This window comes from Apodemus sylvaticus, chromosome 10 (genome assembly GCF_947179515.1).
Source record: "Apodemus sylvaticus chromosome 10, mApoSyl1.1, whole genome shotgun sequence".
In the NCBI taxonomy this organism is placed as follows: Eukaryota; Metazoa; Chordata; class Mammalia; order Rodentia; family Muridae; genus Apodemus; species Apodemus sylvaticus.
In genome coordinates, this window is record NC_067481.1 from 57,830,204 (window position 1) to 57,853,014 (window position 22,811).

Genomic DNA, 22,811 nt, shown 5'->3' on the forward strand with positions numbered 1-22,811 from the left:
GACACACTACAGCTTCCACAATGAGACGTTACTATACTTTGTTTCATTTATTTTTGCTTCTCTCTCTCTCTCTCTCTCTCTCTCTCTCTCTCTCTCTCTCTGTGTGTGTGTGTGTATGTGCTAATTTGGAAGAGAGGTTACAAGGGCAGAGTGGTATTAGGGTGCATTGGAGTAAAACTCATAAAGAATCAATACAAAGGTTTTGGGGTTTTTTGGTAGAGATAACTTACTTTTATTGTCTTCAGTCACCATGTTTGTGATAACCTATTATAGCAGCAAGGAATAACTAATACATACTTCATATTTCAGGGTGTGTTAATACTCAACAGATATAAATTTAACCATCTTTTCAAATACTTTCTTCTATCTTTTCCTGCCCCATTTGCCCTGCTTTTTATTTTATTTGGATTTTGTTTCAGTGTATATTTGTTTGATATATGAATGTACATAACATCAAGTGTCTTCTTAGTTGCTCCCTACCTTACTTTTGAGATAGGCTTTCTCGCAGAACCCGGAGCTCACTGATTAGGTTAGGCCGGGTGGGCAGTGAGCTCTAGGTACCCACCTGTCTTCATTTTCCTCATGTCAGTGTAGAGGATACAGATGTATGTCACCATGCCCAACTTTTTAGATGAATGGCGGGTATCTGAACTCAGGTGTTCAAGCTTGCATGAGAAGCATTCTACTGACTGAAGCATATCCTCAGGGTCTTATCCTACGTGTAAAACTTCCAAATCAAAATCAGTTTCCTAAGTCTTCTTGCTTCCTGCCTAATCTCTCTCTGTCCTGTGGCACTCCCGCCCTGTAATCAGTACTTCCCCTCAGTTTTCTCTTGGGATATTGCTTGACAGACATGAGATGCCCTTAAATATTATTGACGTCCTTTTCAGGGAAAAGGAAATGTCCTGCTTCTGAGTTTCCCTGAAAGTAAGCCTGGCTGCATAGGGGTCCACGTTGAGAGACTGTCCTTTAAAATAAGGCAGTCTATTTCCCCTCCCCTGAAAAGGACGTCAATTAATATTTAAGGGGGTCGAGGTCTCTGCTTTCCCTCACTGGTCAACGCCCATGGTCTTTTGACGAATATAGTTATCCACTGGTTTTTCTTAAAATTAAAAAAAAAAGGAGGAATTGTGACCTCCCCCTGCCCAATGCTTTCAAGAATAGAAGGGAGGAATTGTGACTTCCCCCTGCCCACTGCTCTCAAGAATAGCAGCCAGCAACCTGACCACCCACCTCCTGAAGAACAAGAAGAACCGGTTTCCAACCTTCAGGGGAGGGGCTTGGTCTGCCTTTGTTTCCTGGGAGAGAGGCATTATGATTAAAGATGGAGACTTGAACCAAAAGCCATATGTTTTGTGTCTCTCCATGTAATTTCTCTTGCAGCCTGTTCCTCACCCATCTTTCCTTCCAGAGAACCCACGATTAAGATGTGTGAGCTGGACTCAACACTTACTATGCAAACATAATTGCTTAAATGATTAGCTATTGGTGATCAACTTAACTTTCAGCCCCTCCCCTCCTTTTTCATAAAGGCTCGGACTGAGAAGTCTCAGGCCTTAAGGTCTACCTTGGTCTTCCTGGTTATTTGCCCCAAACCTGAAGTTACTAAGAGAAGTCAACCATCACTCAAGGCATTAGCATACAAACAGCAGCCATGTGGAGAGTGCAAGGATCCTATGGGCTGCACTCAAACAATCAGAATGAAGAGCAAATCAGATTTTACACATTACAATTTCCTTCAATGTACATTTGTCTCTTGAAGCCACTTCTATTCTCGTGGTGCCTGGTGACAGTAGCCCTTGCCAAAGCCACCTGTCTGTTTTCTCCATTGTCTGCATTCAGATATGGCTGAACTTTGTGGTTTAAGGTAGAAAATCACATTACCAGATTAAAAGCTTGGCTTGAAAAAAAAATCACATAGCCGGGGCAGTGGTGGCGCATGCCTTTAATCCCAGCACTTGGGAGGCAGAGGCAGGCAGATTTCTGAGTTCGAGGCCAGCTTGGTCTACAGAGTGAGTTCTAGGACAGCCAGGGCTATACAGAGAAACCCTGTCTCGAAAAAACCAAATTCAAAAAAACAACAAAAAAATATCACAGCCCAGATCATCATATGAGCTGACACAAGTGTCAGCTTTGCTGTGAGACCTCATTCCTCACACCCTGTTGTGACTGTTGTGAAGGGCTTTCCTTCTGCCTCACCCCCTCCCCACTCTCTATGCTCCTACTTAGTTGATACTTCTCCTGTTGCTGAGGAATGTAAGTCATGATGAAGGAAGGTTCCCAGCCTTCTCTCAGCAAGTAGATAGCTTCCTTGCTTTACCCATGTCTCTCTCCCTCCTTTTGTGCCAGAGGGATACTCTACCACTACCCCACCCTTGGTCTTGTTTCCACAATGGTGTACCATACCCCTTTGCTTGTCTAAGAATATTTTCCCTTTCTCCTTCCTCTCTCTCCCTTACAGGTCTCTCTGGGTGGAAATTTATAGCTTCATACGCTTACATTAGCACATAAGGAAAAATCAAAATGCAGGCCTACAGAATTCTGATATTGACTAATGGCAGGGGCGGTGGCTCAGTGGTGGGACATGGGGCTGGCCTGTGTGAAGACCTTCAATTGAGTCTCAGAATCACAAATGATGGTTGGAATGGACCCCAAGAGAAAGTGTGATGAAACGGTTGAGCAAGAAGAAAATTAAAAACAAAACCAAACTAAATCCAACCAAATCAACAACAACAAAAATCAATAAACTCAAAAGTAGGGAGATTTTTGTTGTCTGGAATTTGTTTGTTGGAGATGAGGTCTTGATATATAGATCTAGTTGGCCTCAAATTTGCATGGATCCCCCTGCCTCTGCCTCCCAAGAGATGCAATTGTGTTTTCTACCACAGGAGACTGAAAAGTTAGTTCTGAAAAGATGAGGAGTCTGATATGTCACAAGGTTGATTCAGGCAAAAACGGAGGAATTTCAAATTATCAGTGTTACCAATGAACAGGAAACTAACATTATGGGATGCAAAGCTACGCAAACAGCTAAAAGTGCCTCTATGATTGACTTCACCTCAGTGCATTTAGCAATGCAGATAAAACTGTCAGTCTTCGAAAAACTCAACCTGCCACAAGTGACACAAGGTGGCCTTGAATCTGTCCCCCAATTAAACTTGTTCACTCCTTATTTTCTTTTGCTCCCCATCCCCCTTTTCAGGTTTCATGAAAGAATAAATAATAGGTCAACTTGAGCTGCTTGAGCAGACAGAGAACCTGGCTATGTCAGTGCAGAGGTGATAGGCTGGACTAATATCATAGGCTTCCCACAGAGCTTTATGATTTCTTTCAAATGAAGTCCACAAATATACAAAACTAAAAGGAACTTATCACAGTGACTTTTAAAAAGTGGGAAAAGACACCAACAATTCCTATGGAGTAGTAGGGGTGAATTACAGAGGTGCTAAGACAGTTTGAGTATGTTTTGAATTACAATATTCATAAATTTAACACATTGCCAAAATAACGGAAAGTAAGACTTGGAGAGGAACTGAAAGTGACAGTGTGCCTGTGACTGTTGAAGTTGGCTGCTGGGCATGGACGGGTCTTGTAATTGCCCTACTCTGCTGTATAGGTCTTGAACTCTCTGTTAATGAAGAGTTAAGGGGGAAAACATGCACAGAACTTGGTTTATGGCATGGGATATTACATTTCTGTCTTACACCATTTTCATTTACACAGTTTGAATCACCACAAAATGGAGGGTGCTTGTGTTCCCTGTTAGTCTCATGCCTCAGATCACAGAAGCCAAAGCTAATGTGCGTTTTAGATCCCACTTCTCATCACATTATACTGTAAGCAACTTTGCAGTCTTCGTGATCATCACTTTTAATGTCTACCCTCTGGCTTCTTAATACTGAAACTCAAGTTTTATCTCATTATTTTACCTACATCCAATGTTAGTGCTACTCAGAGTGCTACAACTGGTATGTGCCTTACAAGTATTCTTGTTTAATTATTTATGCTCACCTTGTCCTGGGAAGGATTTAAGGCTGCCTGAAAAGACACATCAAATGTAATGAGATAGAACACACTTAAAGCTAAATACTAAAGGAAAGAAACATGAGGCTAAAAAACAGTTTCGTCAAGGATCTTTAAAGGAGGAAAAAAGCTTGATAAGACTCATAGGCAGAACATTTAGCTTTGGATGATGATATTTTGTGGATGCTTTGGTTGCATAAGGTAGCCTTAAGTATCATCTGGAGAGTAAACAACCAGGTGGCCAAACGAAGTTGTCTCTTACAAGAAAAATAGTTTTAGAATGATGCAGCCAGTTTAGGAGATGCCTATAAAATTGATACTTTCACTTTAGGGGCATTGCTTAATTTAGTTACAGTACTGCAGAGCTTTTTATCTGTGAATAGTGGTGACAAAACGATGGGCTTGCCTATAGCTTGACTCCTCCAAGTTGTGAGAAAAATGACCCCATCTTTCTGACTCTGTATCTTATCCTTTGTAAAATGGAAAGCAAGAAACAGGTTCCTTATTGTCTGGCTAACTGTTTACTGTAGATAGACACATTTAAAGGATATTTATTGAAAGTACTTATGCTTAGGCAGGTCTAGCAATCCCTGCTATTCTTGATTGTAGTGGGGGAGAGAGAAAGGAGCATGAGGTATCATTTCAGGTAGAGACGATGGTATTGAGTAAATGATGTGTTTAGGCCGCCATGTTTTTAACACTTCATGAGTATTACTTCTCTGACTTCTAGAAATCTCAGAGCAAACTTCCTGTTCCTCTGACTCTGACAGTTTTTCCATCCTCTCTTTTGTTATTATCCCTACGTCTCAGGGAGTTGTGTTGTAGATATATTCATTGGAGCTGGGCACCAAAGTGTCAACTATTTTCTGTATTTTGATCTGCAGTACTTTTCTGTAATGGTCTCTGTCTGTTGCAAAGAGAAGTTTCCTTGTTAAGGGGAGAGGACTTATATGTGTATGAAAGAATAAATACTTATAAAGTAGGAGGACTATTGTGACTGTAGGTTCTCCTCCAAGATCCATGACTTCACCTGTGCTGAGTAGTTGACTGGGTTTCCGGTGGCAAGGAATGATTTCTCTCTTGTTGAGTGGACCTTGGGTCTAACTAGAGAGCTGATTGTTGCTACCAAAGTATACATGCCAATATTACACCCTTAAAGATATCATGCCATTCTGATCGTAGTTTGGGTTCATAAGCATCATAGGTGGGTATGACTATTGGTGTTTCCCTCCTTTGGAAGCTTGCATGGCACTTTCTGGTACCACAAAAGCTAGTCCTCAAGAAAAATAGTTTTACTCTGAGTAGAGCCTCCAGTTAGTTCTCTCTCTCTCTCTCTCTCTCTCTCTCTCTCTCTCTCTCTCTCTCTCTCATACACACACACACACACACACACACACACACACACCATTATATAGACTGAGCAAGTTTTTTCTATAACTTTAGAAATATACATAACAACAAGTAAAGAAAAAAAAGTCTTGAATTTGAAAGAGTTGGTTGGAGGACATGGGAGAGGTTGGAGGTAGGAAAAGAAGGAGAAAATGATGCAGTTATATTATAAATTTAAAAACAATACAAAGAAGATAGTATGTGTTCTGGGACTGAAGTAAATGATGTGTATAAGCATGCACTATTAAAAACTCACTGTTTCATGAGATGAAACAGATGTGTGAAGACAATACCATATGATCCCACTCATTTGGGAATCAAAGAAATGTTGTTCTTGTAGAAGTGGGGATTTGAATGGATAGAATCTAGGACTAATAGGGAGTAGAGAGTGAGTAAAAATTGTAGATTCCTATAGTCAGAATAAGCTCAGGAGTCACTCAGAAGGTGACTAGAGTCAGTGATAGTACACTGAGGACAGACCCCAGCATTGTGGTGTGCTCCTTTAATTGCAGCACTGGGAAGACAGAAGCAAGCAGACGTCTGTAAGTTTGAATCTAGCCTGGTCTACACAGTGAGTTCCAGAACAGCCAGTACTACATAGTGAGAAGAAAATATAGAGGGCAGAATTTTAAATGTTCTCAGCAATAAAGAAATAGTAAATGTTTGAGGTGATAGTATTAATGAGTTAATTTGATCATTACACATTTTTCCATGTATGAAATATCACAGAAATTTACAATGTGCTCAGTTATTTGTCAATGAGAAAGAAGATAGTGGTGTATTGATTAGGGAACACAACTTTGGAAAGACCATTTCAAAAGGAATCTGAGAACCAGACAGAGGGTGTTAAAGATGAGTCAACAGAGCAAAGAGAACTTCAAACTGACTCACGTGCTAAGGAGTAACTAGAACCTGGCTAGAAAAATGAGGGTAGGGTGCAAAGGAGCAGGTGGACATAGGGCTCATGGTGCCAGGCCTAGAGGCTTAGGGTCTATCTCACACATAAATAGAAGCCACAGGGGTTCCAGGCTATGGAGTTGCATGATGGGGTAGAATGAAAGAAAAACTGTAAAGGGAGGGGTTAGGACACTTGGAAGGATGTTATATGGTAGAGGCTTAATGTATTCAATGTCTAGTGAAGAACAAACATTCACCAAGTATTAATTAGTTTGAACTGTTAATCTATGGTCCTTCTTTCTATGGTAGGAGAAGCTTGTAAGGACAAGGATGTGTTTAGAACTAGAAATGGTTTGGTATTGGGGAAAATCAAGCCTTACATTCTTCTCTTTTTCAGTGCAGATCAGGCACAGGGCCAGTTCTATCCCTCCTGATTTTGATGGCCAAGATGAGAACACAGCCTGTGATAAGCATCAAGAGCTGGCATCAAGGCTCTGTAGCTCACACATGCTTTCAATGCTGTCCCAAATTACCTTGATAGTGTGGGCAGCAGCAGTGTCTATACCCCCTCTAACTCCTCTGCATCTCCCTCCATCTTTTCCTAGGCTAGACACATTTGCTCAGTAATGTGATGGAACGTTATGGCTTCTACAACACCCTGAGGCTAAGGTCATAGATGCTCTGAGAGTTGAAGGATGTTTAGGTGCACTCCATGAGTCCAGATTACGTTTGGGTTCCAGAACTTCTTAGGTTCCTCTGCAAGTCTTTGCTTTTTGACTGTCTACCCTTGACCCCAAAGCTCCAGAATTAAAGGTGAAGAAGCATGTACAGTCAGTTTAGTTTCCCCAAGGTCAAAGGTGAAGACTCATGTAGTCAGTTTAGCCTCTCCAAGGTCAAATGTCGAGTATAAATATGATTATACTTTATCTCCCTGTCTGTATGTCCACCTACCTACCTATGCCCCTGTCAATCTTTTCTGCTTCTACAATTGATTCCTGGTTGAAATACAAAGAGTGATGTTAGAGCAGGCAGAAGCAAGATGAAAAGAAATAAGACCAATTATATCCCTGCCTGAAAATCTCCAAAAACCTTCCCACAACTAGCATATTTCTAAATATATGACAGCACAGCATAAGTATTCTTGAAAGAATATTACTCAGTACAAAATAAAGACATGTATAGATAGATATACAATGGAGTATTATGCAGCCTTTGTATAGGAAGAATTTTTTGCTACACATGAAGAAACTGAGAAGCCAGTTTACTAGATGGACAAAAGCCATATACAGATGTGCATGATCTTGCTTTTCCATTTTTAAGACAAAGTCTCACTCTGTAGCCAAGGTTAGCCTAGAATCCACTCTGAAGACCAGGCTGGGTTCTAATTAATGGTAATGTTCCTGTCTCATCCTTCCAAGTGGAAGAATTAAAAGCATGAGCCACCATGCCTGGCTGTATTATTTTACTTATACAGAGAACATGAAAGAATTAAATACACATAGACAATGACTAGAATAGAAGCCACAGAGGGTCATGGAGAAAGGCTGGAGAGTGGGGAAGTATTTGCCAGCATCTGTAAAGAAGCAGTTACAAGGAACAAGTTTTACAGATTTATCACATAACTCGGCACCTGCAGTTGATAATAAATGTGTCATATTCTTGAAAATTGCTGAGAGAGATTTTAAATGTTCTCAAAAAAATGAGAGGTATTGAGGTGAAAGATAAGCTAATTGGCTTGATTTAATCATCTCCCAGTGTGCTCATACATCAAAACATGGCAGTGTACACCACAAACACAAACACAATTTTTCACTTGTCAATCACAAAACTTGAAGAAGAGTGCATGATTGAGCTCCCCTCACCAGGAAATCAGTCACCCACAATGGCCATCCTCAATGGGCTATGCAGGAGAGGTAATGCCTAAATTGTAGCTCAACCTACTTACATGATCACTCACCTCACCTCCCCCTCCAGAGACACATGTTAAGAACAATTGATCCCAGTGTTGCATATTAATAGTCTACTACTTCCTGGTTGGGTATCAAGGGGTGGTCGATTGAAACTTCTCCTGCAATAGGTGTTTTTGGAGACTTGCCTTTAGCTCTTGAAAACCTTTGACTGGACAACTCATATTGAGCATTTGTTAAGCAATCACCAAACCTCAATATTGGTAGATTGCATGATAAATCAAATGCAAAGTAAATGTAATTTAAGGAGAGTAGAGGTTTGCTTGTTTTGCAAATAGAACAAAATGTACATATTTCCATTCACGTACAATAGATTGGGGGAAGCCAAGGAGCATTGCAGTTTGTGTTTACAGGGGGATTGTTGAGTAGTTTCATTCCCCAAAATGCCAGTGTTTTGTTCACTGTGGGTTTTACATATCAGCTCCAAAGAGTTAATGTCTTTTTGCAGTCAGAAGGGAGTCCAGGACCTGAAATGTTTAATGCTTCTGCTTAGCTCATAGTTGTAGAAGTTAGCATGCCTATGGAGGCCTCTCTTCCTTGTCAAGCGATGTTCTTCCTTTGCCCTTGGTTTTTCTCAAATTCTCCTGGAGTTGCAATGTCCCAAGCCTGGGTCACCAATTTATTAAATTGTTTATTTAATTGTTGAATTAAAAAATTTGTCTGGAGGGTTTGTCTTAGAAAAGTTATGTCTTTGTTGTTAAGAAAGCTACAGGAAGAGAGTGTCTTTGTGGTTCCTTGTTTTGTTTCTCCTGCTCTACCTCCTGCCCCATCTCTCAGTCCCTGCTTCCTGTGTTTGAAAGCAGCTTGGGGATCATTGCTGAATCAACTACAGAACAACCATGAAATGTCAAACTGCCATACTGGGGCCGGAGGAGCAGAAGGCTAGGAACAATGTGGGTCTGGTGGAGAGGGCTGGCTGGACAGCTGAAGCAACTTGGTACTATGTGAAAAAAGTTTAGATTTATGACTTTGCAGGGCAGTGTTCTATTTCTAACAAGAGCCACTCTAACCTGACTTTGCAGACTCTGGATTGGGTGAGCACTATGTAGAATCCAGTCTCACCAGTTTGGAATGCAGGTCTTTCAAAGTACTGTTTAGTGTGCTTAATTGTTTCAGTAATAAAGTTATATCAAGTCCTCATTTTTGATAAACTGTGTATTTGTCTTATGGGTACTGTATTTGTCATGTAGAGAAGGAGATACTTCATTCTTCAGTGACTCTGAGATCTGCGACTCAATGTGACAATCTGCTTCCAACACGTAAGTTCTTGTGTGGAAAAATCCGAATACATGAAGGTGTTTAAAGACTTATGTTATTTTGCATGTATGTATGTATAAGTGCCTCCTCACCTGGCAGATCCCCACATGTGTGCCCACAGAGGCAAGAAAAGGGTGCTGAATCCCTAGAACTAGAGTTTCATACGGCTGTGAGCTTCTTGATGTGGTAACTGGACCCAGGTCTCTTGCAAAAGCTGTAAGTGCTCTTAACTGTTGGGCCATCTCTCCAGCCCCCACAAAGTTTACACGGTCCTAAGACAAGATGAAAAATCCAGGCCTGCCAAGTTCACACTGACAAGGGAATGTGAATGTGAAGATAAGTTTCATCAAGTTTTCCAGTAATTAAGTCAAAACAAGACAAAAAAATTCCTAGTGAATGAGCAAGCTCGGGGTGTCAGAGTGAAGAGTTGACAATTTAGCCTACTCCTTGCAAGAGCTCTGCAGTTCATTTTCTGACAGCTGGCACTAAACAGGAAGAAGGAGGTGGTTACCATCTGTGGCCAGGACTGGATCCCTCAGGTTTCAACGGACAGGGATAGCTCCACGGGGCATGTGCTTTTCATTTTCAAGTTTTAAAAATAGTTCCTTATGCGATATTTCAAACACACAAAAGATTGCAGGAGTAGTATAACACACACTGATATTTGACAGATGTTAACATTTTGCCATGAGCCTTGGATGTTTTAAAAATAAACTGTGTTGACACTCCGAGGCCCCATATCAACCTGTCTCCTTATTCATTTACTTTGCATCTCATGTGGTGCTTCTGCAAAATTAGACCACCTGTACAGCTAAAATGTCTGCATTTAGGAAGCTGTCTATAGGAGTCTGTCGTCAGAACATAGATTGCTTGGTGGGTTGATGCTTCTTAGCCTACGAGGCACTCTTAGATCTTCTAATGTATACTAGTCCTGATTTAGCATGGCCACATTTCTCTCTTCATCCTGACTTCTGATTAACTTCCTCTTAAAAGTGTTTGGTTATGTGTATGATACTTAGAAATAGTGATGGAGGCAATACAGTAGATTAGTCTTAACTGGCCCTGTGCTGCCTTCTTCTCAAACTCAAGCTGATCTTCAGAGTGTGGGGGTGTCCTCCTCATGCAACCTCAACCTTAAAAGGTAACCCTATAAGAGGCAATATTAGTACCAGCTCATGTCTTTGAAGAATGGGTATGGACACCCTACCTTCAGCCCAAACATCTGTCTTCCTGGAGTTCTTTTTCACCATCCTTTTGCCTAAGTCTTTGGCCAGAGTGTCCAAGCTGGCCTCTGCCTTCTTCCTGGTTTGTACCTACACCAGATTCACCTTTCACTATAGTGCTTAAGTTTTAACGTAAGCTTCTCTCCTTCCCTATCCCAGTTCTCAAATCCCATATTCTGGCAACAGTCCTAGAATACAGCTTTCCTAGAAGGAGACCTTGCATTTCTTTAAGCTTACTTGGGGCTGGAGACATCACCTTTCTCTTATACAAGCAGCAGGAGAGGGATGGTTTCCCACTGTCTTTGTGAGATGCTAGGTGAATCAGTTCGATTTGAGACAGTTGATTTATATGTAGGAACCGGAGAGTAAAGTCAGGCATGGTAGGTAGCACAGAGATGTCTGTACTGGCACACATCTGTAAGCCTAGTGCTTAGGAGGAAGTCTGAAATGGAATTCAGGAGCTCAAGAGCTCTAGAGTTCAATACCAGCCTGAGTAACATAGCAAAAACTATGGAGGAGGGTGGAAATGGGGAGAACCATGCTTTCCAGGTTTTAGATCTCCTAATGCAATTAGAAGTTTCATGAATTCTCATTCTTTAGATTATAACGGCTAATACAGATCTACCCTGACAACCACCACTGTCATTTTAAATAATTTCTTGGTAATGTTCACTTTAATGCAGCCCAATACCACATACATACTTATAAAAAGATAGGGTTCTTGTTTCAGTACATATCACACTGGAAGCAAATTCTCCTACAGCTAACGATCTATCATAATCTACCCACCTCATTCAGTGCTCTTGGTCCCAAGAAAGGGACACACAAACTTCTGAGTGACAGCAAAGAAGGAAGGAATTCTTGATATCAGGGAGATGCAATTGTCTCAATACAGAGCCTTGCCCATTTTATTTATTACTGAACGCCTTACATCTTGGGATCCCCAACTATTCCTAAGCAAATTAGAACACTTGTTTTTCCCTTTGTGAAATGTTGGAGGGGGTTCTAAGATGTAGTTAAAAGTATTTGGTAAAGAAGAGGAGTCTTTTAAACTGAGGACAATTTGCAAGTTCAAGATTCTCCATACATTGCCTGACACAGTGGAAATGTCTGCACAGGTGCTTCCACAGGATTCGGGAGAATTAAAGTTCACTAGTGACTTGAAACTATGAAAGTAAAGGACAAAATAAAGAACATCAAGATGCCACATGACATTTTCCCAAATTCACCTTTGGTATGTGACCAGCAGAAGAGGTTAAAAACCAGAGCCTGGGTTTGTTGCCAGAAGATTAATTTCTTGCTTTTTCTTGGATGTAGTTTCTCTCCTTTTGCTGAACTTTTCCTTCTATTATCCTCTGGAGGACTGGATTAGTGGAAAAATATTGCTTAAATTTGGTTTTATCTTGGAATACCTTAGTTTCTCCATCTGTGGTAATTGAGATTTTTGCTGGGTATAGTAGCCTGGGCTGGCATTTTTGTTCTCTTAGGGTCTGTATGACATCTGCCTAAAATCTTTTGGCTTTTAGAGTCTCTGTTGAGAAGTCTGGTGTAATTCTGATAGGTCCGCCTTTATATGTTACTGGGCCTTTTTCTCTTACTGCTTTCGATATTCTTTCTTTGTTCTATGAATTTGGTGTGTTTAATTATTATGTGATGGGAGGAATTTCTTTTCTGATCCCATCTGTTTGGTGTTCTGTAGGCTTCTTGTATGTTCATGGACATCTCTTTCTTTAGGTTAGGGAAGTTTTCTTCTATAATTTTATTGAATATATTTGCAGTGGAACTGCAAAATGAGGAACTGGGGATAGCCACTGAAGAGTCACAGATATCAGGGATGTGAGAGGTTGCCAGGACCTAGCAGGGATGACTTCAATGTGCAGCAAAAGAGAGATAGAACCTGAAGAGACCACCTCCAGTGTATATACACAACCACCAGTTGAGGGATGGGACCACCTATCTATCTCAAAGTTTGTAACCCAGAAATGTTCCTGTCCAAAGGAAAGATGGCAAAAAAATGGAGTAGATACTGAAGGAGGGCCATGCAGGTATTGCCCCACCTAGGGATCCATCCTATCTGCAGACACCAAACCTTGACACTGTTGATGTTGCCAAGAGGCACCTGTTGACTGTTCCTTGGGAGGTTTTTCCAGCAATTGACCAATGCAGATGTGGATGCTTGGAGCCAACTATCAGACTGAGCTTAGGGACCCCAGTGGGAGATCTGGAGGAAAGACTAAAGGAACAGAGGAGGATTGCAACACCATAGGAAAAGCAATGTTGGCTAACCAGACCACCCAGTGCTCCCAGGGACTAGACCACCAACCAAGGAGAGTACAGGGAGGGATCCATGGCTCCAGATACATATGTAGCAGAGGATGGCCTTGCCTGACAGCAATGGAAGGGGAGGCCCTTAGTCCTGTGGGTGCCCCAGAGATGCTAGGGCAGTGGAGCGGGGGAGGGAGAATGGGTGGGGGAGCACCCTCAAAGAGGCAAGGGGGAGGGGGTAGAGTGAAGATTTGGGATGGGAGGTTTGTGGAGAGGTAACTGGGAAGGGGGTATCATTTCACATGTAAATGAATGAAATGATTAATGAAAAAATAAAATAAAATAAAACATATAATAGAAAGGAAAAAAAACAAAACAAAACAACAGAGCCTGGTGGCAGGCTTCCAGAAGTTTCTACTGGGTATTACTCTACTAAACTACAGCACAGGCTACTGTGGACTAGTGCCAAAATAATGCAGCCAAATTCCTGCTGCATCTGCCACTGGGCTAAAAGTATATGATCTATTAGTTTATTCAGTTCCCAGGCCAGTGATCCTACTTAAAGGAAAATGTAAACTTTCTGTATAATTCTACAGTGTTTCTATTCCAATTACCAGAGATCTCTATTTTTTTTTTTTACAAATTCTCAAAAATAATTTTAGTGTGATCAATAAAATCTTAATGTGATAGATAAGGAACACATCTTTATGAGCTCAGGGCCAGGCTGGTCTATATAGCAAGTTCCTGACTGTCTAAGGCTATATACTGAGACCCTATCTAGACAGAGACAGACAGACAGACAGACAGGCCGACAGACAGACAGACAAATCAAAAAGTCCACATTTTTCACATTTAAAAAGTCAAGAACGTGAATTGATTCAAGTTGGTGGTAGCTGCCAGCACCAGTGGGACTATGGAGCAGCTCATGGGGCAGATCCACTGTCCCCCAGGAGGACCCTTCCTGCAACATGGAGCTGCTATTGATGTAGCTCTCATGCTGCTTTCCTTACTTGGGGTTGGATAAGCCGGTGGCCATTAAGCAGCAGCCATGATGTGTTGGGGCACCCTTTACAGAAGACAGAGGCTGCAGCAGCCTGAGCTCTCAGGGATCCTGCCCCTGACACCCTGCCTAGCCAAAACATCATCCAGACTCTAGGCAACAACAGGATATCCTGTTGTTGAGATGAGTCTCAGTGACAGTCCAATATTTATAGTGCTTCAGAAACCAGAAATCTTGAACCACAATAATAACTCATTGCAATAAGTACTTACATGGAAAGCTATTTTGTAGAACACACACACGCACACACACACACACACATACACACACATACACACACTCAAAAACACACACAGTGGCACCCTGCAGTTTGCAGTCACTTCTAATAATACATGTGCAATGACAAGGTAGGAAAATGGTGGGTGGCAGGATGTCCAAGATGGAGGAGAATCGTTCATTTCTGGGTTGGGCCTCCTTGAACAACCTTTATGGTACATGCTGCTGAAAGAGGCCATGTCGGTGCTCATGGATCATGTTGCTACACGAGGCCATATGGATATCCATGGTCTATGGTGCCACCAGAGGCCATATTGATGCCTATGATCTGTGCTGTGTGGCTGCCAGAGGGCATGATGAGATTCATGGCCCATCCTGCCATTGGGGACCATGTCCTCTGGCAGCAGAGATAACCACAGACATTGACATGATTGTCCATGATTAATACTGCTGCTGACTGATGTGGGCAGGGAAGCTTCTTTTGTAGTGATGTTGGTGACCAAACTCATGATTGGAATAAGAAATATTAAATATTAAAGGCCTCAGGGGTGATCTGTACCCAGCCCCCATCAGAAAGAAAGAAAGAAAGAAAGAAAGAAAGAAAGAAAGAAAGAAAGAAAGAAAGAAAGAAAGAACAGGAAAGAAAGAAAAGAAAAAAGAAAAGAAAAGAAAAGAAAAGAAAAGAAGAAACAGTTTATACAGGAAGTCATTGAAAAGAGTCCCCTAAAAATTATGCTTAAGGTGCTGAAGTGTAGCACCTCACAGGGGAAATCTTCTCTCTGGGGGCAGTGAAGGATTGGAAAGAATTAGGTTATCTTTAAGGGAGTGCCCACTGGCATTGGCTGCTGTTCCTCCTCCCCCTCCCCCTCCCCCCTCCCCCTCCCCCTCCCCTCCCCTCCCCCTTCCCCTCCCTCCCCTTCCCCCTTCCCCCCTCCCCTCGTCCTCCTCTTCCTCCTCCTCTTCTTCTTCTTCTTCTTCTTCTTCTTCTTCTTCTTCTTCTTCTTCTTCTTCTTCTTCTTCTTCTTCTTCTTCTTCTTCTTCTTCTTCTTCCTCCTTATTTTTTGTGGCCATTGAGGTCACAGGGTAAGAAGGGTGGACCAAGGAGGAATGAGAAGTGAATGTTGTATAACATTCCTAAATAATCAATAAAAATATTATGTTGGGGGAAAACATCAGGTATGTTTGCCCATTTGGGGCTTCTCTCAAGAGTATTTTGGTGGTACTTTCCCTGAGTTCTTCAGGAAAGACATCGTGCTTTTGGTCACCAACAGATGTGTGTATGTATTACTTTCTCATTGCTATTACCATAATACCTGACAGAAACAGCTAAGGGAGGAGGACTGTATTTTGGCTTGTGGTTTCAATATGTCTATTCCATGGGCTGTAGGTCCCATGTACTTGTACTTATCTTGACATTGGAAGAATTTGGTGAAGGAGAAGTGTTTCTGAGCAAGCAGGAAGCAGTACTCAAGGAAGTGGCCAGGGCACTACATTCCCAAGCAGCCATCTCCAGTCATCTGCTTTCCCCCCCTTCTAGGACCCCCTTCTAATGTTTCCACAACTGGTGCCTCCAGCTGCAGATTGAGAATTTGAAGCAGAAGCCAGGGGAAGAGGGAAATAGAAATATCCTTGGTAGCAAAGCCTTGATGCACACCTTTAATTCCATCACTTAGGAGGCAGAGGCAGGCAGATCTTTGTGAATTTGAGGCCAGCCTGCTCTACAGAATGAATTCCAGGATAGGCAGGGACACATAAAGAGTAATCCTGTCTCTAAAACAAAAACAAAACAATTAGCCCCTGGTATTTTGAAAGCAGAAGTGTGTAAGATTTGGAACTCTTGTTTTAACTCAAAAAGGAATTCTCGACTAAGATGCTCCTATCTGAGCATTAAATGCCTCCTGATCATGATACATGTAGCTTTCTTTACAAAAAAAAATAATGTTCCTTATGCAGTAGGACAAAATAGAAATTGAACAGTATTTCTTTGTCATCTGTTAATGTAATAGGATCACTCCCTATGCAATCCGATTAAATATAATTAAAACAAAGCTTGAAATCATTCTCATGATCTTTATATTTTTGACTATATGTTTTATTTCTAAATATAAGCCTTGTTTTGTCACAGAAATTGGCTGAAGAGAAATAAAATGTGTTATTAAGGAAATGGAAGCAATTACTCATGAATTTTAAGAGAATTTGTACTTTGGGGACTGAAATTTATTGTAGATCTGTATCAAGCCAAAGCAAATGGTTTAGAGATGAAGAACTCAGTTAATGAACAGCCTGCTCTTTCTTCTACACCCTCCTTATTGATGGGGTTGAGTGATTTTGGTTGCTACAAAGAACAGATATGCAGGCAGTTATTAGTTAAGTATAGATTTGCCACCTTAATTAGCCAAGACTCCTCAGTATTGTTCAGACACAGCAGACATAACAACAGATCAAATTGTCAGTAAAGGACTTCCTGAAGAAGGCACTTACATGTAGTTTCATGGCCCTAACAGTCAGTGATCATTTCTCAACCATCTTAGTTCAACTGAAGTTATTCAATACTGAGTGGAAATGGAAGCAGTTATTTTGTGTTACAAGTCAACACTGTTGAATAAAGTAAGCTCTGCAGCCTGGAATCTTTACATTTCCATATGGGAACTAGGACCTAGACACAGGTAGTTTGTAGACAGTTCTATAGGATAAGGGTTAAGCAAAAAGGCTGATGAATTGACCTAGGGATTTTGGGAGCATTATGGAACTAGTATAATGGAAGTAGATCTTGACATAAATTCTAAATAGAATGCTCATGGTAGCAGGGGACTGGGAAGAGTATTTCTGGCAGGAGACCCCACATGGCTAAAGGTCTAGATGCAAAAAGCTGCTGTATATTTGAGTACTGTGAGATGTCTGTGTTGGAACTTTGTTATTAGATATTTTCTTTATTTACATTTCAAATGCTATCCCCTTTCCTGGCTTCCCCTCCGAAAACCCCCAAACCATTCCCCTCCCCCTGCTCACCAACCTATCCACTCCCACTTCCCTGTCCTGGCATTCCCCTATACTGGGACACTAAGCCTTCTCAGGACCAAGGGCCCCTCCTCCCTTTAATGTCCAACAAGGCCATCTTCTGCTACATATGCAGCTGGAGCCATGGGTCTCTTCAGGTGTACTCTTTGGTTAGTGGTTTAGTCCCTGGGAGCTCTGATGTTACTGGTTGGTTCATATTGTTGTTCCTCCTATGGGGCTGAAAACTCCTTCAGCTCCTTGGGTCCTTTTTCTAGCTCCTCCATTTGAGGACCCTGTGCTTAGTTCAATGGCTGGCTGAGAAAGTCCCCCTCTGTATTTGTCAGGCACTGGCAGAGCCTCTCAGGAGACAGCTATATCAGGCTCCTGTCAGCAAGTACTTGTTGGCATCCATAATAGTGTTTGGGTTTGTTATCTGTATATGGGATGGATCCTCAGGTGGAACAGTCTCTGGGTGGTTTTTCCTTCAGTCTCCTTAGTCATAAGGGAAATGCAAATCAAAACAACCGTTAGATCAAAAACTCTGGTGACAGCAAGTGCTGGCAAGGATGTGGAAAAAGAGGAACACTCCTCCACTGCTGGTGGGATTTCAAGCTGGCACAACCACTCTGAAAATCAGTTTGGCAGTTCCTCAGAAAATTGGGCATAGTACTACTAGAGGACCATGCTATATCACTTCTGGGCATATACCTAGAGGATTCTCCAACATGTAATAAGGACACATGCTCCACTATGTTCATAGCAGATTTATTTATAATATCCAGAAGCTGGAAAGAACCCAGATGTCCCTCAACAGAGGAATGGATACAGAAAATGTGGGACATTTACACAATAGTGTTGGAACTTTCTATGAATAGGGTTCTCAGAATTTATGGATGTACATGTCCATGGCTATCATTGGGGGTCCTTCTACAAGTGTAGCTATGGCCAGGAGTGACAACAGCACAGCTACTCAGAGATGAAGAGTTCTAGCCCCTATCTGAACCTGCCTTTAAAGAAGTCTCCAGTTGATCTGGGTACAGGCCATTTAATTTATTGCCTCTTGGGTCATATAAGAGTATGCTATTTTTTGTTCTGCTAGGAGTTTCTTCTAAATCTTTAAAAAATATGTCAAAAAATCTGGATTTACTGAGGTTTGCTCTTCAATAATGTAGCAGTTACTCTTAGCTCCTTGCCAGGAGAATTTAACACCTTTCCTTTCTTTCCACCCACCTTCTCCCTCTCCCCTCTCTACCAAGGCTAAAGAAGTTTCTAGCTTGTTCTAGTGTCACAACATAATCTCTGTTTGGCTCTCACAGCAGCAATTCTTACTATTTTTATTATTTTATAACTACATTTACTATATATATTTTAGATGCTGTTCCATATGCATGTGAATTTGGTCTAGCTGTGTTCTGAATATCAGTGTCCTTGCAAAATGCAGAAATCAATACCTAATCATTCCCTGTGTGATTGCTTTTGGAGGTAGGGGGGTTTGGGATAGAGACCACATGATGAGGCTGTTGTCCTCAGGGACACCAGATTTCTTTTACCACATGAGGACACAGACACCTGTGTTAGGGATGGACCTGGTGCTGTTCTTGTGAACAAATCCCCTAATGAATAAAGGAGCTGATCACTGGGAGAGTAGGCAGGACTTCCGGGTTGGACAGAGGAAGAGAGGAAGCAGGAGAGTTTCACTAGGTCCTTTTAGAATGGGGACAGCATATGGGTAAGATGAAGCTGCTAGAGTTTCCCAGGGTCATGGCAGTCCACAAGGATTTGTCACTGGAGGAATCACATTTAATAAGGCTTACAAGATTAGGTTTTAGTTGTTGTGGCCAGAGGTTGAGTTACCGTTGTTTCTGAACTAAGTTTGTGTGTATTTTCCTTCATGCAGCAGCTCATCTAGGTTTAAAAGAGAAAGGTACAGTGGCAAAGTGAGTTTGCCAGATGTGTACCACAAAGGCCATGGGAGATTTGAAGCACAGGGCTGGCATGATAGCAACCCACCAGTGGGAACCTGGTGAAGTGGATGGAGAGACTGTGTAGTTCTGGGTGAGAGTCTCCACGAGATAGGAACAGGCAGGCCATTGCCCACCAGTGCATGTCCAGCTAGGTTGCTGGGGCAGAGGCACAAGCATGGGAACCAGATGGTTCGGGGTTTGTTTTGTTTTGTTTTTAATATTTCCTGCAACACACCTGTAAGCCAGGAAGTGTCCCTTAATAATCACCCAATGCTCTGCCATCTTACTGTTGGTAGTCTAAAATTAGGAGAAAGAAATGTCTGTGTTTTTAAGCCACCCAGTCTAAGGCATTTTGTTATAGCAGTTCACAATGTTCGTTTTTTAATCTCCATCATGTCTGTGCTTATCTACTTTGCACTGCTACTCTTCTTTCCAAAACCGGGACTTCATCCCTTCTACAAGAGATTCCGAAGTATAAGGGTCACACACTTCCCAAAACTAGTACATATCTTTTCCTAAACTTGAAAATAGTAGTTTTTTAAGAGATGGCATTTGTAGGCCTAAATATTTTTCTCTCAGAATTTTCTAAGTGTTTGTTTTATTTTCTGTTATTTAATGTTGAAGAATCCCAGAGATTCTTCTGGGCTCTTACTCTTTGCAGATGATTGGATTGTTGTACCTAGATGAGGTGGAATTCTTTATTGCTTAATTCCTTTTCACCAGAGTATGATCAGCAGATGAAATATCAGCATGTTAGTGTTGCATCTGAGTAGAATATAATTAGCCTATTTCCTTTTATTATGTTTGCCCAAGAATCAATGAATTCTTTTGATGCACAAATTCAGATCTTCTCTCAACTCTAGGCATCTTCTTTTCATATATCTTTGGAAATATTTTTGTTTCTTTTATCTTGCCCTTTTCATTAGGAAATGGTTATCCTTATTATTAAATTTCTGCTGTCTTCCTTTCATCTTCTAATTATGTCTGATTGCACCCATCCTCTTGTTCTCTCCCTCTATGGTGATTATAGGTGATTTTTAAAATCAAAACTGTGCACATCGTATAATTCAATTTTGCAGCTCTTGTCATTCTCCTCCTTGCTTCTAACTGCTGCTATAAATTTTAAAGGGATTTCTCTTTTACCTTTCCCATTAATGATCCCATACTACATTTATTTCTCATATATTAACTCGACATTTGATTACTGAGTCTACTCCCTTAAACATTCTGTATTGTTATATGCTCAACGTTTTTGATTGCTTATAATGAATGTGTCCCTGATTCTTTACTTCCTGTTTGCATTAATTTTCTTTTTGAATCGCTTATGTTCTAAGCTGTGTCTCATGCTATTTTATATTTATTCTGATCTTTACTGCCCCTTTGCTTTTTACCCCCATATCAAAGCAGAGGAATCATAGCTGAATGCAGTAGGACAAAATAGAAGATGAATAGTATTTCTTTGTCATCTGTGAATATAATAGGATCACTCCCTATGCATCCCCATTAAATGTAATTAAAACAAAGCTTGAAATCATTTTCATGATCTTTCTAATTTTGACTATTTGTTTTATTTCTAAATATAAGCTTCATTTTGTCACAGAATTTGACTCAAGAGAAATGAAATGTGTTATGCCCTTGTGGACCACCGTATATTTACCTGGTTCTAAGGAGCACCAGTTTAACTCAGCAGCTCAGTGGTTCCATGTCCTGACAGGGCTGAGGTGGTGGGGGTGGGGGGGGTTGGGAGAGTGGGGGGGTGGGAGGTTGGGGGTGTGGGGGGTGGGGGGTGGGGCGGTGAGTGAAGAAGGGAGCTGGGGCCTGGGAGGAGAGCTCACTTGCATCTTTTCTTCTCTTTATGCTCACTGAAACTGTACCACAGGATCACGTTTTCTTGTCAGCATTTCAATTTCCACAGGCCCCATATACACAAGCCAGACAAATTTGTCTTCTCTTCGCTCCTTGGAGGATACTCTTGTCCCTGTGATTTGAAAACACTATCTGAACATGAAATGACCCAGTTACTTTAGCTAAAAGTCTACAGTGTGAGAAATAGCTAGTAGAGTAATTCCCTGATGATCTCCTAGTTTCTGCTTTCTTCAGACCTTTACCCAGAGGAGTATGACAGGTTATTCAGCCTCCTCTCTCACTTTCCATCCATGTTTCCTGCAGAAACGTCCTTGGCCATGGTGAAAGCCAGCCATACTGTGAACTTTTTTTCCCGTAGCCTAGCAAATGGCCTTGGAGAGCTACTAATGTGGTGGGATGGTGCCATTCCCACCCCGAAACCTCTGAATCAGAGATAACATTTTGTACTGCTAGAATTTCATCTATTTCTCGAAATGCTTAAGAGCATTCCCGGGCATGGGACCTACACTCTGATAAGATGTGTCTTCTCTGAATTTGCCGAAATCTGACTTTATCCAAAAGAAACTGTGCACTGCCTGAATGATAGCACCTCCATCCTTGGTGTCATTGCTTTTTCTGTCCCTCGTCATATACATCCGTAGTTATTCTGGTCAGTTTCTGGGACAGAGCACAGATGCTCATTTTAATGGTGACATTCATCTAGTACATATATCCCAGATGTTTAATGGTTCCAGGCACGGGACACAGGGCTGTGTTGACATGCATTGCCATTGCTGATTGTCAACCTTATGCCCTTTATGACCCTACACCTATGGCTCTATAAACTTCAGCCTCGATACTAAGCCCATCCTAGGCTCTGACAGCAAAACTTTGGGGGATCGTGGAATAAGGAGATGAAGCCTGTGTTATTACATAATCATTCTTGTTGCTGTGTGCGCCAATGTAATCATACCAATAATCTTTGCCCAGCAGCAGTGGGGTCCCATTTCCCCCACATTCCCATTATTAGCCAGCCTCACCATGATCCTGACTCTCACCTCTCTCTTCAGGTAGGAAGTAATAGCTATAGTCCCCTGGGTTCCCCTCTGTATGCTCTGTGGGGTCCTCTGCTGCTCCATGTGCACTGCTGAGGCACAGCCAGGCCCCTTCCCCTCAGATGAGTAGAGTTCTTTGTCCTTTGTCTTAGGCAGGGTTTCTATTCCTGCAAAAACATCATGGCCAAGAAGCAAGTTGGGGAGGAAAGGATTTATTCAGCTTACACTTTCCACATTGCTGTTGATCACCAAAGGAAGTCAGGACCGGAACTCAAGCAGGTCAGGAAGTAGGAACTGATGTAGAGGCCATGGAGGGATGTTACTTACTGGCTTGCTCGGCTTGCTTTCTTATAGAACCCAAGACTACCAGCCCACGGATGGCACCACCCACAATGGGCCCTCCCCCTTTGATCACCAACCAAGAAAATGCCCAACAGCTGGATCTCATGGAGGCACTTCCCCAACTGAAGCTCCTTTCTCTGTGATAACTCCAACATTCAATTTCTTCCATCAAAATGACTGGTTTAAGTTGTTTTCTCAGTAAACCATGGCAGATGATAAAATAGAGCAAAGTCCCACAGACCTTCTCATCTGAATCTCGCAAAGGACATGGACAAGTGAACCTGAAGGGATGAAGATGATTAAGCAAAATG